This window comes from Apium graveolens, chromosome 7 (assembly GCF_009905375.1).
Source record: "Apium graveolens cultivar Ventura chromosome 7, ASM990537v1, whole genome shotgun sequence".
Taxonomy (NCBI): domain Eukaryota; kingdom Viridiplantae; phylum Streptophyta; class Magnoliopsida; order Apiales; family Apiaceae; genus Apium; species Apium graveolens.
Window position 1 is genome coordinate 199,769,282 of NC_133653.1, and position 12,950 is coordinate 199,782,231.

Sequence of the window (12,950 nt, forward strand, 5' to 3'; positions counted from 1 at the left end):
GAAAGTGTATATCCAATTCTAATCATCGCATATCCAGAAACTTTATTCTTATGAATTATTTCAATTTGTCATTGTTTAATCTCAATTAATTCTATTATGACTTGCTGAGCTAGTTAGCTCACTCTTGCTAACCTTTTTACGTTTAAAATACCTGAAAAGGAAATTATCAGTAAAGATACTTCCTAGTCCAGTGTGCGAGCAAGGATTCCAGGTTAAGTTGGATCAAGCTAGAAAGAGCATTATATTGTAGATGAGTTATGCAAGATTATAAACATGATACCATTATCAGATATAAGTTGAAATAATTGGGATTTGGTATGATGTAATAAAAGATAAGGTTGTGGCTTGTTTTTATACTTCAACCTGTTGCGATCCATGGTTATGAAAAGAAAGGTCAATGCATATAATATTTTATATACAGGTTTATATATTGTGTGTGTGTTGTAAGCCCCAAACTTCTGACCCGGGTTTGGAGGGCGTCACAGGTTTGGTATCAGAGCTATATGTTATAAGATACTGAAATAAGCCTAGATTATCGGGAATGGATAATGGGTTAGAATTAGGATTAGGAATTAGAAAGATAGGATGCCGAGAGGTTGAGTATGAATAAATAGTAGGTTTTGGTATGATTCATGATGAGATTTGAGATTCTTATCTAGCGACGCGATTGTCAGATCGTGGTAATGTCATATTCTTTTATCCCAAGATCGTCTGATCATTCGGAGCCTTCAGTCGGAGGACTATCATCTGATTCACGCCCTGCTCTTCTATCGGTGTTAGCCATATCACCTCCTGTTGCGACGATTGCACCTTTTATCTCATCTTCTTGTGCGAGACTACCTATTCGAGAATTTCCCACATGCTGATTCTGGTTCTACCGGATACTCAGCTGGGAGCACATCTTTTCAGTCTATCCTACACCTTGTTTTATACCATCACTTTAAAACCCGTCTTATAAAGTAATAGCACCTATGGGAATGGATTGGAGAGCTTCAACATATGGTGAGTACACGAGATATTAAGAAGGGTGATAAGAAACCTAAAGAGAAAGATTCATGTGTTCTAAAGATTAGATGTAGCAGGTTATATGGAGCTACTAGTAAGTATGCCACTTATGGTTATCTTGTGGAGTGGGGTAGATGGATTTTAAAGAAGTTTGAGAAGATTGGAAATCAAAAGTTTTTTTGGAAATAGATGATGATGTTATGACCAAGCATGATACGTATAGAAGTAATGTGATGTGATATTAGTCGACCTTATTTTATAAAATAGATTTGATGATTACTAGATAGACTTGTTATACTCAGTAATCGTAAGAGATAATGATAAGAGTGTTACCAGTATGAGAGACTGAAAGTGAAGTTATGAATAAGATAATATGCAACGGTAACTGGAGTTTTTGTCGACCAATAAAGAAAATTGAACCCAATAAAGGGTAGAATGTATGCGTAGGGAAGTAAACTGGGAGTGGCTAAAAAAATACCCAAATTGAAAATATGGGTTAGGGTTTGTAATCATAAAGTGGGGCTTTTTATGTAATGGAATTGGAAGAGGTCGGGGATGATGCGACGATTGAATTAAGGGGTCTTTGGTGTTTGGAAAATGGTCGAAAAGGAAATAACGACCTCCGCCCGTTGCAGACAATGTGACGAAGGTGGGTGGCAGCGATGGATGGGTGAAACAAAGGGGAAAATGCAGGGAAAGATTGGGTTCGATTTGAGGATCATTTTAATGGTTGTTTGCGGCTAAATGAGTGAGAGATGAGGGTGGTCCGACAGGAAAAGTGAGTGGTGGCGAGAGAAAAAGGTTTGACGAGGGAGAGATTAGAGGAAGAGAGGCCGAGAATTTAGGAAGTGAGGGTGGTCTTCGACGCTTTTGTCGGTCGGTGGTTCGCCAGAAAGAATGGTGAGGGAGGAGTAAGGTGACGGAGAATATGGTTGGGGAAGATGACGGTATTGTGGTAATTTGATAATTAATAAAAAATAGATATTGTCGAGGATTTAAAACAATGTAAAAGGTTAAATTTGGGAATGTATTGGAACAGTATTTTGTTTTATTAAAACTGGTGTTGTTGGCATAATTTATGTATACATATTGTATTTAGAGGGTATTCCAGAATATATTAAAATGTGACATAAGAGTGTTGGTGGGTTAATTTGAGATTTGTTAGTGAGTAGTAAATAGCGGGAAATCATATTAGTTTTACAATAAATTAATTGCATTATTTGATAGTAGAGTAAAATTTAATTGCAAAGTGAATCGAAGATTTCGTATCGAAAAGGATGGATATTATTTAATAAAGCTATTTTATAAGCACAAATATAAATTGATAATTATAATTAATTTTAAATCTGGTAATATGGAAAATGATTAGTATAAGCTAAAGGAACATTATTAAATTTTATTAAAATATGAAGTGCAATGTTTGTTCAATTTTTGTAATAATTTTTCAAAATGTAATTATTGATCTAGTAGTCAATATTTATGAATTATTAAACTATTAAATAAAAATAGTATAAGAATTCATGGTTTAATTATTTTGTACTGAAATATTGTATGGATTATTATTTTTAGAATTTCTCCACGCGAGAAGTATTAAAGTAGGAAAAGGTGAGATTTCTTGAGCAGTGAGCTAATAAACGGAAATATGGCAAGTTTTATCTCCTCCCTTTCCTAATTTTGATGTTGGTAATTGTTGTGCATGTTTTAATTTAAAATTTACAAGTTTATTATTTGAGCTTTATTCGCGATTATATTTAACTCGAAACACGTTCCCTCGTTGGAGGCACCCGGTTAAAATGCCTTATTTATATTGACCAAATAAATTTATTTTCTCGCGTGACTATCCCTATTGTTCAGGACAATTTTTTTATTTCCTATTGATGGACATAAATTTTTATGTTCATCTAATTTATTTCAAGGTCTTAAATCGATTTATTTTCTGGATCAATTTTTTAATTTCTATCAAGTTTTGAAATAATAATTTATCAATTCATTAAACCCTTCCAAGTCTCATGATTGATAAATCGATTACTTATTCTACCTTTATTTTTTCACATATATATATATATATATATATATATATATATATATACTGGTCAACGTGGGGTTTGACCTCCGATTATATATATATATATATATATATGATTAATGTTCTATGGAGTCCACCTTTTAATTGGAGTCCTCGGAGTCCATCTATATTTTGCAAATGAAATATTTTTTAAAACATGTTATCTTGCAAAACATGTTTCACAAATATCATTATTTCAATAAAATTATGCAAATCTCATACATTTACAAGTATAATATATTTGTTCTGTAACATGACCATTTATTTTCTACAAACTAAACGTATTTTGTAAAATAATATATTTCGTAATGTTATACATGTAAAATGTATACAACGTGCAAGATTTTCAAAAAATAGTCAACTGCATATAACTTAACTTTCTCTCTCTATATATATATGAGTGATATAACCATTATTTATGATCAAAATTATTTTATTTTATTGGCAATTTTAACAGTCAAGAATCGGTTTGACTAGTACCGCTTACTAGTATTTAGTCAATTGATATTTTATTTTTTAGTAAATATTTATCATTGATCCAACCGTTTAGATACCAATATATATATATGTATATATATACATATATATATACATATATATATATATTAGTGGTATAACCAAAGTTTCAGATCAAAATTATTTTATTTGGTTTGTCCTTTTAACATTCAAATATGAGATTGATTAATACCACTAATTACTAATGCTAAGTCCCATATTGATGTTTTGATTTTCATAAAAATATTTATAAATGATCCAACCATGTAGATGTCGAGATCCATATATAAGAGTGATAAGACAAAATTTTCAGAAAGAAATAAAATAAATTGGTTTCTATATTAACAGTCAACCAGTGGTGACAAGTACATTTCACTACTAGAGAAAAGTCAATAGACATCACCCTTTTAACATCAGTCGAAAAAAACCGATGTAAAAAACATGTTTAACATCGGTTATTTTCAACCTGATGTTAAAGATATATTTTTAAATAATATTTTTAAATAACCAATTACTAATAGTATTTTTTCAAAAATATAACCCTATGTTTCGCATAAGTTGTGTTTTAACTGATGTTAAACACTAACTTTCACATAGGTCGTTTAAGGACCGATGTCTATGCTAAAATTTAAAAAAAAATAAAAAAAGAGAATTCCGGGAATAATTCCTCCTCTTTTGTACTTTGCCAAATATTTCCCCCCTTTCCCACATATTCCCCCATTTCTTTTTCTCTGTTTCCCGATGTTTTTCTCTCTTCTCACCAGATATATATCTCTCTCTCGCCCCCCTCTTCTCTCTATCTCATCCCTTAACATCACTCCCTATCTCTTTCCATGGGTGTTACCGTCAATCAAGCCTTAATCGAGCAATCAAGTTTTAATATGTTTTACATACAACCCTAAATCGAGCAGAATCAAGCCATAATCAAGCTGTAATCGAGTCAACCAATAGAACCCTGATTTGTAAGTATTTATCATATTTGTTTTTCTTTTTTGTTTTTGTTTTTTAATTGAGCCCTAATTTATAAGTATTTTTTAGATCTTGTTTCTCATCTCCGTGTACCGGCTTCTCATATCCTTCTTAGATTTTGTAAGTCTTCGATTACACTTTTTGTTTAATTTATTTTTTCATGTATTTTTTGAAAATGTTTTTTGAATGTTTAAGCATGGTTGTAGTAGGATACATGAATGTATTTTACTGGTATGTATTTTGAAGTGGTTAAGGTTAAAATTATACTTCATCTTTTAAGGGGTTTAGTGGGACTTTTTGTGTTTTACTCGTTTATGATATTGGAGATAAAGGTGAAAAATGGAAGTGGTCTAGGCTGGATGTGACACTTACACATTGGTGGAATGAAGCTTCACATAAAGTTTCAGAAGCTCTTAGAGTGATTTCTACTGTTTTATACCAAGAAAGTTACTGTGAATTAATTTTACTGAAGCTTTGTGTTCTAATGATACATGTTTTCAGTGTCTCTTGTAGGGACGATTGAATTTCCAAGGGATTCAAACTATAGCTGTAAGGTACTTGGTGAATTAACATCTGAATGAATAGGATAATAATGTAGAACCTTTTTTTAAGTCTATTATAGTTGCCCAAGTTTATTTAGCAGCCACATTTTTGTTGAAAATTTAATACATAGGATGCTATGTGGCGACCTATTTTTATTGAAGTGTCTAGTCCTGTAGGTTTGTGAACCATTAAACTTTTCGATAAACCATAACTAGTTTATTTATTAATCACTTGCTCACTAATAATGTATCCCACTTAATTAATTTGTGTTTACACGTCTTGTACTTGTTGGACATTTTCAATATGCCTGATAGTATCTTAAACTCTTATACACCACTTCTCCTGAGCAGAATATACTTGCATCACAATGCTAAATGCCTATAATTACATGTGTTAATTGCATCAGATAAGACATTATTGACGCCAACATCACCAACATCTGATCTCGTAAAAGAGACAATACTAGCAATAACATGAGGAGCACCATTTCCCAATGGAAGCAGAGTAGTACCAGCTATAGTTGGAGAAAGATTAAGAATTTTCAACAGATTTTGGACGGAAGGACAGAAGTACTCAGTAGTTGTATTAGCAAGTAAATAAAACAAAAAAAACAAGCCAGAGGAGAAGAACGGAATAGCCCAACACAGGGAACTACCCACAGTTGCAGTAAAAGATTTCAAGGTAGTTCATATAACCTTTTGGCTTGCATGATTTATTTGATCTAATGTATACACACTTGGACTAATAATGAGTGTAGTTCTGCAGACCAGAGCAGCCATCATCTTGGACTAGGAGATTTGAAGATTGTGTGAGAACTACAGGTAGAGATGCACAAAAAGCCCGGGCCCTGGCCCGGCCCGATCCGGTCAAAGCGCGGTCAAATCCTGGCCCGGGCTTCGGGCCTTGACGGGCCCTATATTTTTAAGCAAAACCCGGCCCGGCCCGGTTAAAAGCATGGGTTTCGGCCCGGCCCGACCCGATTAAAAGCGCGAAAAAGCCCGGTTATAATCTGATTATTCTAATATATTTTCTTATATAATTATAAATTGACATTTACTATAAATATAAATAATACTTTAAAAACATATATATATATATATATATATTTACATATTTGTGATTAATAATATTATTTATATAATTTGTTGCATAAATAATGAAAGAATATATAATACGTACACTATATATATTTGGATATCATTGTTATCATAACAATGATAAAACATATTGGTCTATAAACATGTTTATTTTTTTCCGAACTTAAATGATTTCAATGAAGTAATATTTTTATAAAATATTCCATGTAAACTAATACATTTTTACGATGATCTAGTTGCAATCTGCAGGTGATGTTTAATTGGAAAAAGCATATAAGTTGGTAGTTAAATAACAGGACAATACGAAAATGAACTATGTATTAGAGAAGAGAGGAAGTTTCATGGTATTGATGAGAGAAAAAATTAAAGTGCTAAAGTTAGGATTTAAAGCAGTCCATGGATGATGAAAAATAACTTAGTGTCCTGTGGGGAAGTATTAGTTTTGATAGTATCTCAAATCTCAATCATGTTCATAGAATTATTGTACAATGAGACAAAGTAGATGAGGGAGGTGCAAAGGATTTAAAGGTGGCATCAAAATCCAAATTGTATTTTTTGGCATTTGGCATTTTTAATTGCACTGAGACCTGGAGGTGTATTTTGTAGTATGGGAGAAAGTATGTGGTTGCATTAATTCCTTGTTATATTAGCTAGCTTTTCTTTTTAACATGTACTAGTCAACTCTTTTTAATGAGTTCCTCTGTTAATAAGCAGCATCTATACGTTTATTGGTTGATACAAATCAGAATATTTATTTGTTCATGGTTTTATTATTAAATAGGACTTCTTTGTGGCAGTGCAGTGGTGTAATTGGATTTTTTATCTGTTCAACTGAAGGCACACCTATGGATTTTAGGAACCCTGCAAACCCTATTGAGATGTTAGATGGAGCCCTTAATTATAGGTGGGAACTCAGGTTCTACAATTCTTAGGTAATAACATCCTTGGCTCAGATTTTCTGTCTAATTTATCTTGTTCAATATTTTTCTAAACTCTTATACTATTAGTTCATATATTCCAGCAAGTTATTTTGCCTTGCACAATATTCTTCAGTGGGAATATTTCAAATAGTAAACTATGCAGGGGCAGGACATTACTTTGAAACAGTTTTTTAATCTTTTCCCCTTATTTTAGTCATCATAAATATCCAAATAAACGTTGAAACATTAGTCTGTAGCTTGGTCTGATGTACTAGTTTACCACTATTTGTTTAAGCCAATGTCAGGCTACTGCCCCTCCAAATTTTGCTCTAAAATGTCTTGTTTGATGTCATGATTTGCAATACTAAACGAGTGTTAGATTAATGTTTGCTATAAGTTTTATGCCTCAGATTTAACAGTATATGGGAGCTGTTACTTTGTGCCATATTTACCAGATTCAAAAACTCAGGTGTTAAACTTATTTTTAACTGAACTAACGGATATTACACATCAGTTTATAGCTGATGTCTATAAATGAGACATCGTCTAAAAGTGATGTCTATGTACATATTACACATTAGTGCTTTCAAGCAGCTGTGTGGGGTGATTTTTGACAATAGTTTTCAACCGATGTGAAAAAGAAAATACTTTTCTCTCACAACGCCATAAGTGCACATAGGCAACCCCTACTATACAGTTGCATAAGGCCTAAATGGTGTTGCATAATAGGCAACACCAGGCAGGGTCGTGGACGTGGTCGTAGAGCCTTAAGGCAATGAATTATGCAACACCAGAAAGCGTTGCATTATGCGTCTTTTGCAACAGTAAAAGCGTACAATGACGACAACAGTTAGTGTTGCAGAAAATGAAACCACATCACAACTGTGTTCTACGGGAAAGTGACACGTCATTTTTCCACGTCAGCAGTGGCCCTACTTTGACACATCATCAAGGGGTCCCACATTTTCCACATCAGCAGTGGGCCCCACTTTTTTCGCGTCAAGAGTCGGTCCCACAATATATAATGCAACACTGATTTTAGTCATTTGCAACACCATTTTTATTCATATATAACATTATTTTTAGTCTTATGCAACACCATATAGAGTCAAATGCAACACTTCAAAAATTAAAAAAATTGACATAGTTATTCTGCTTTTATATTATTCCTGCCAAACAAGGCATCCAACAATCAATACAACAAGCATCAAATGAAATTTAAAACTTACTAAATTATCAAAGTACCAAATTCTAACTTCAAAAGAACAAATGAGCAATTTTTTTTCTTTTCTTTTCTAAATAATGTCACCTACTCATTTCAGCTCTAGCCTTTCAACTCTTTTTGACGTTGTAAAGCAGATATTGTTTATTTCCAGCCAGGTAGAGAACTGTCAGTCGATGTGATCCAGAGACAAAATTGCCTGTATTTGAGATGGCTTTAAACAACATTAGGAAAGGCATCCATGTAGTTTTACGCTTCTTTGTTGAGTTCGAACCAATATATTTAGCAATTCCTGAAAGCAACCATTTTAGTAGACAATAATCAGATAGTCGAGTGAATACTGTCAAACAAAACAAAAATTTATAAGAAAAACCATGCTCCAGCTTAGGGCATCATAGGAAAACCTATACTGAGATAACATTGCACCTTATTCTCGTAAAAACTAAATAAATAGTATGCATGGACGTACATTTAATCGTAGGATCGAGACAAGCAACCAAAAAAATAAGATACTGACATATTAGTCTTCTATCCAAAAAATTGCTTTGCACATAATTTCAGCACATAATCTACGACAACCATGCCCCTCTTTCACAGTCATTATTTAGATTATCGATATTCTTTCCAGAGACATGAAATGGGCCTTTCTCTGGCTTTTGAATTCGGATCCTTCCTAAGTCATCCTTAACAGCTTAAAATAAATTAGGAGATATATAAGAAAAACTGAAATATTTCATTAAAGAAAGGATGAGATAAGACCACAAGAAACACAACAAACTATTATCATGTCACAGCTGGTTAGAAGCTATCAAATTTAACTCTCTTAAATATTCACATATCACTTTCTTACATATTTTCATCACAGACAACATAATAAATATATGCTTCAACTTTGGGATTCCATATTTTACTATTATAAAAGTTGACTTGAAATTTGGCTTTTAGTTCTAAAAACTGAAAAGTAAAGCTGAGAAGATTTTTGAAAAGAAGACGAACATAAGGAATTTTAAAGATTTCGGAGAGGAACAGAGGATATCAAAGAACTAGATAAAAGTGGTAAGAGTATTCAAAGAGAATATAGCAAGATACATATATTACATTTTCAGCCAACTCTTAGCCAATATTTATATAAACCAACTTTGTGGATTATTTATATATCCCAGTACAAGCTTGCTCTTTAGCACATTGCCACCATGATACACATTGACCAACTACTTTAATTAGAAATTTCTCCTGAAAACTAAAACTCATCTCTACAATAGCCACTGCTAAACTATTTCTGGAAAGGAGCTTCAGAATGCTAGTTTATAAAGCAGAAGTTGTTGATAGTGTAGACTATGAAAAGAAGAGGAATCCAATGAAATAAAGTCTAATAGTGCCAATTTCTCAAAGAGGAACTCAAATTTAGTTATCAGGTGCCAGAGTTCGATATTAGATGAAGACACATATGTAAATGTATAGAAAGTCAGAAAAACATAATTGAATTGAACTTGAAAATGTTACACTAATCGAAATGATTAATTCTATAATTAAAGATTCATAATCCACTAAATAAAGTTCAGCATGTAATCTTACTCCAGCAGATAGCAGGAATAACAAAAGATCTACTAGCGGTTCGGTGGGCGGCTGTTGGCAGCAGAGACCCTAGATCCCCACTCGAGCAGCTCTTTGCTTGTATCATCCTTGTGACAAATCACTTCAATGAAGCAAAGCCAATCTTTTTTCTCCCGTTGCAGTCTCTATTGCTTCAATAAGATCTTCTCACAGCGGACCTGAACAATTCAAGAAAGGCCGGTGTCAAAAATACTTTTTTTAAAAAAATAAACTTCACTGCTCTAACTTGTAAGTAAATGATACACTGCTCTCGACTGACCTTAGTCTTCCAGCATTTGCCTTCACCATTGTGAATCGCATCAACCAGTACAGTGTAGTGCCAGTTCTTGATCATATTGTATGGTCCATCATGGATCTCAACTTCAATGGTATAACCACCGTTATCAGAAAAATGATTTGATTTTGACCGCATCGCAATATTATCAACACATCTTGAGCAATAACCTGCAAGGGATATTGAATTGGTTAATATGAAATAAAGAAGGAATGATTCTCGTAGAAATGGTGGGATTTTCAACAGTTAACACCACATATGGTCCATTATTGGAAAAACACAGATAACTTGTGATGAGTTACCTGAAAGCTTCCATCACCAATACATGCAATTATTCGCTTATCCTTAGCAGCCTGTGTATACCCTAGAGTTGCTCCAACTGACCACCCAATGGATCCATACTGTATTTGGAACTCATACCTGTATTATTACACTTACATTAATACCTTAGGAAATTATATTGAAAGGGAAGCTCACCCGCATCCTTTTGGAAATTTCATCTTCTGGAAATTGAACAAAGAATCCCCTGTCTCAGTAATTATATTGAAAGTCATGCGGAATTTGTTTAATTTGCTTGTTGCAGACTATCTCTTTACCAGGAGCCCTTTGTTCATAGAAAACCATCATTAATGAGTCATTCATGCTTGTTTCATCATTTGCACATGACGTGTTTCCACCTGAGGTTGATACATCAGCGTCCCTAAGTTGAGAGGGACATAGAACTTCTTGGTATGAATTGCTCCTAACTGCCGCATCTTCCAGCATTAGATGTTCACTAGAACTTTGGGTTGTAATTCCAGGACACCGAATTCTTCCCAAAAATACACCAAAAACACGAAAAGCACTATCCGGAAACTCCACTGTGTTGCAATAAACTGAAAATTTTGTAGATAATGCAACGCTTTTCGTGCAACGTTGGATATAAACCGTTGCCTATGTGCACTTATGGCGTAGTGTCTACACCCACGAAGACATCGGTTTTAAACAAAATAGACATTAGTGAACTGATGTCTATTGACCTTTTTCTAGTAGTGAATTTAACCGGTATTTAGTTCCATATTGATGTTTCAATTTTTTTGAAAAAAATACTTATGAATTATTCAACCATAAAGATGTTACCATCTATAAATTTTAGTGATATGACAAAATTTCACTAAGAGCGTATGGTGAAATTTAGAATTAAGTTTAGTTAGACTATATTGTTAAAGTAATCAAGTTCAAATGATTAAAAATTCTTGAAATTTTTGGTTTAACATTTTTTTGTAACCATTTTAACATATGTACAGTTGGATCATTTTTTATATATTCCGAATAAGTGGACCTTTCACTACAGCATAGATTGCTTTAAGCAACCCCATAACTGTGTTGCTATATATATGACCAAAAAAATATTGCTAAAGACCCGAAAAGGACTAAGGCGACAACAAAGCTATGTTGACTCGTAGCTAGTTAGTATAGATATCTATAGCAACATAAAAACTACTCTATTGCAACATACCAATCTATGTTACAATAGATCTCAATAATAATATATTTTGGACTATATAGTAACATACTTAGTGTGTTGCAAAAGATCTTAGAATTACTTTCAGAATTATGGGGCTCATAGGGGCCCATACGTGGGACTTATATGTGGGGCCCACATATGGACCTAGTTATTTATCTATGGCAACACACCTGTAGCAACATCTTTTATCTTACAAAAGGTTAATTATTTATAACAGATTTACTACCTACTGCAACAAAGTTTCAACCTCAAAAATAATTGAAATACACATCCTGAATATTGTATTTCCCAAAATAAATACCATACAATTGTAAGGAATATTCATTCATACAACTAGTCATACACATCAAATTCACTAGTACAAAATCAAACTTTTATGTCGCCTAATTTACGATGCACGTAGAAGAATCTAACGTATATAAGACTTCATACATCGGGTTTTTTAAAAAGGCGACATATATTAACCTTCTAAAAGTACCATTTATGTCGGTTTAGTAAACAACCAATGTATAAGGGTGAAATATACGTCGTCTCCAAATTGGCCGACGTATAAAAACTCATTTTACGTCAGGTCTGGTTCACCATCGTATAAGATCATTACAAATACTCAGCATATCCATCGATTTTTCAGCACTCGATATATATGTGATTGTATATACGTTCGCTGTCTCTAATCCGACATAAATTAAAATTTTTAATTATTAAAAAAATAGTTTAACCAAAACTTAATAGTGGTCGGGCCAATTTTAGTCTATTCTTCCCAAAATCAAACTATGTCCATTATAACATCGCTCGATGGAAACATGGGTCCAGGAAACCATCACACCTCATTCATCTATCCGAGCAATTTCCTAACTTACATTTCTGGTATGAAGTATGTCAATACTAACGATTGAATATGTATACATAAATAGCCATATAACAGATTTTTTCTTGTTAATTTTTCCTTCACTTCTACCTAATTGGGTCTGTTAACTTCTTCGATCCTAGAACGTTGCATTCGTTGTTGGTAATCTCCCTCCCCCCTCTCTCTCTCCCACTCCCTCTCTCCCTTCTTTCTCTTCTCTGCTCCATGTTCTTTTTATTTACCTTCCCATTCCCGCCCCTTTGTTTTCTCGAATCTAATTATGTTACAAAAAAATATATTTGGGTGTTGATTAAAATTTGATATATAATCTTTATTAATTTGACACAACATTTTTATATTTTATTATGAAACATAATCAGACTAGAATTACT

General features: G+C 33.1%; 1 long non-coding RNA gene and 1 pseudogene across 2 annotated transcripts; one reads left to right on the plus strand and one right to left on the minus strand.

Moving 5' to 3' along the window:
- Positions 1–4,277: 4,277 nt before the first annotated feature.
- LOC141672230 (uncharacterized) lies at positions 4,278–8,112 on the plus strand. 2 transcript variants are annotated; one of them, XR_012555411.1, is made up of 4 exons: positions 4,278–4,527; positions 4,604–4,654; positions 5,484–5,758; positions 5,835–8,112. It is a non-coding gene; the product is annotated as an uncharacterized LOC141672230 (long non-coding RNA). The 2 variants fall into 2 exon arrangements; XR_012555410.1 differs by having other exon boundaries at positions 5,843–8,112.
- A 1,737-nt stretch (positions 8,113–9,849) lies between these two features.
- LOC141674336 (pyruvate decarboxylase 2-like) lies at positions 9,850–10,758 on the minus strand (annotated as a pseudogene).
- Between the last annotated feature and the right edge of the window lie 2,192 nt (positions 10,759–12,950).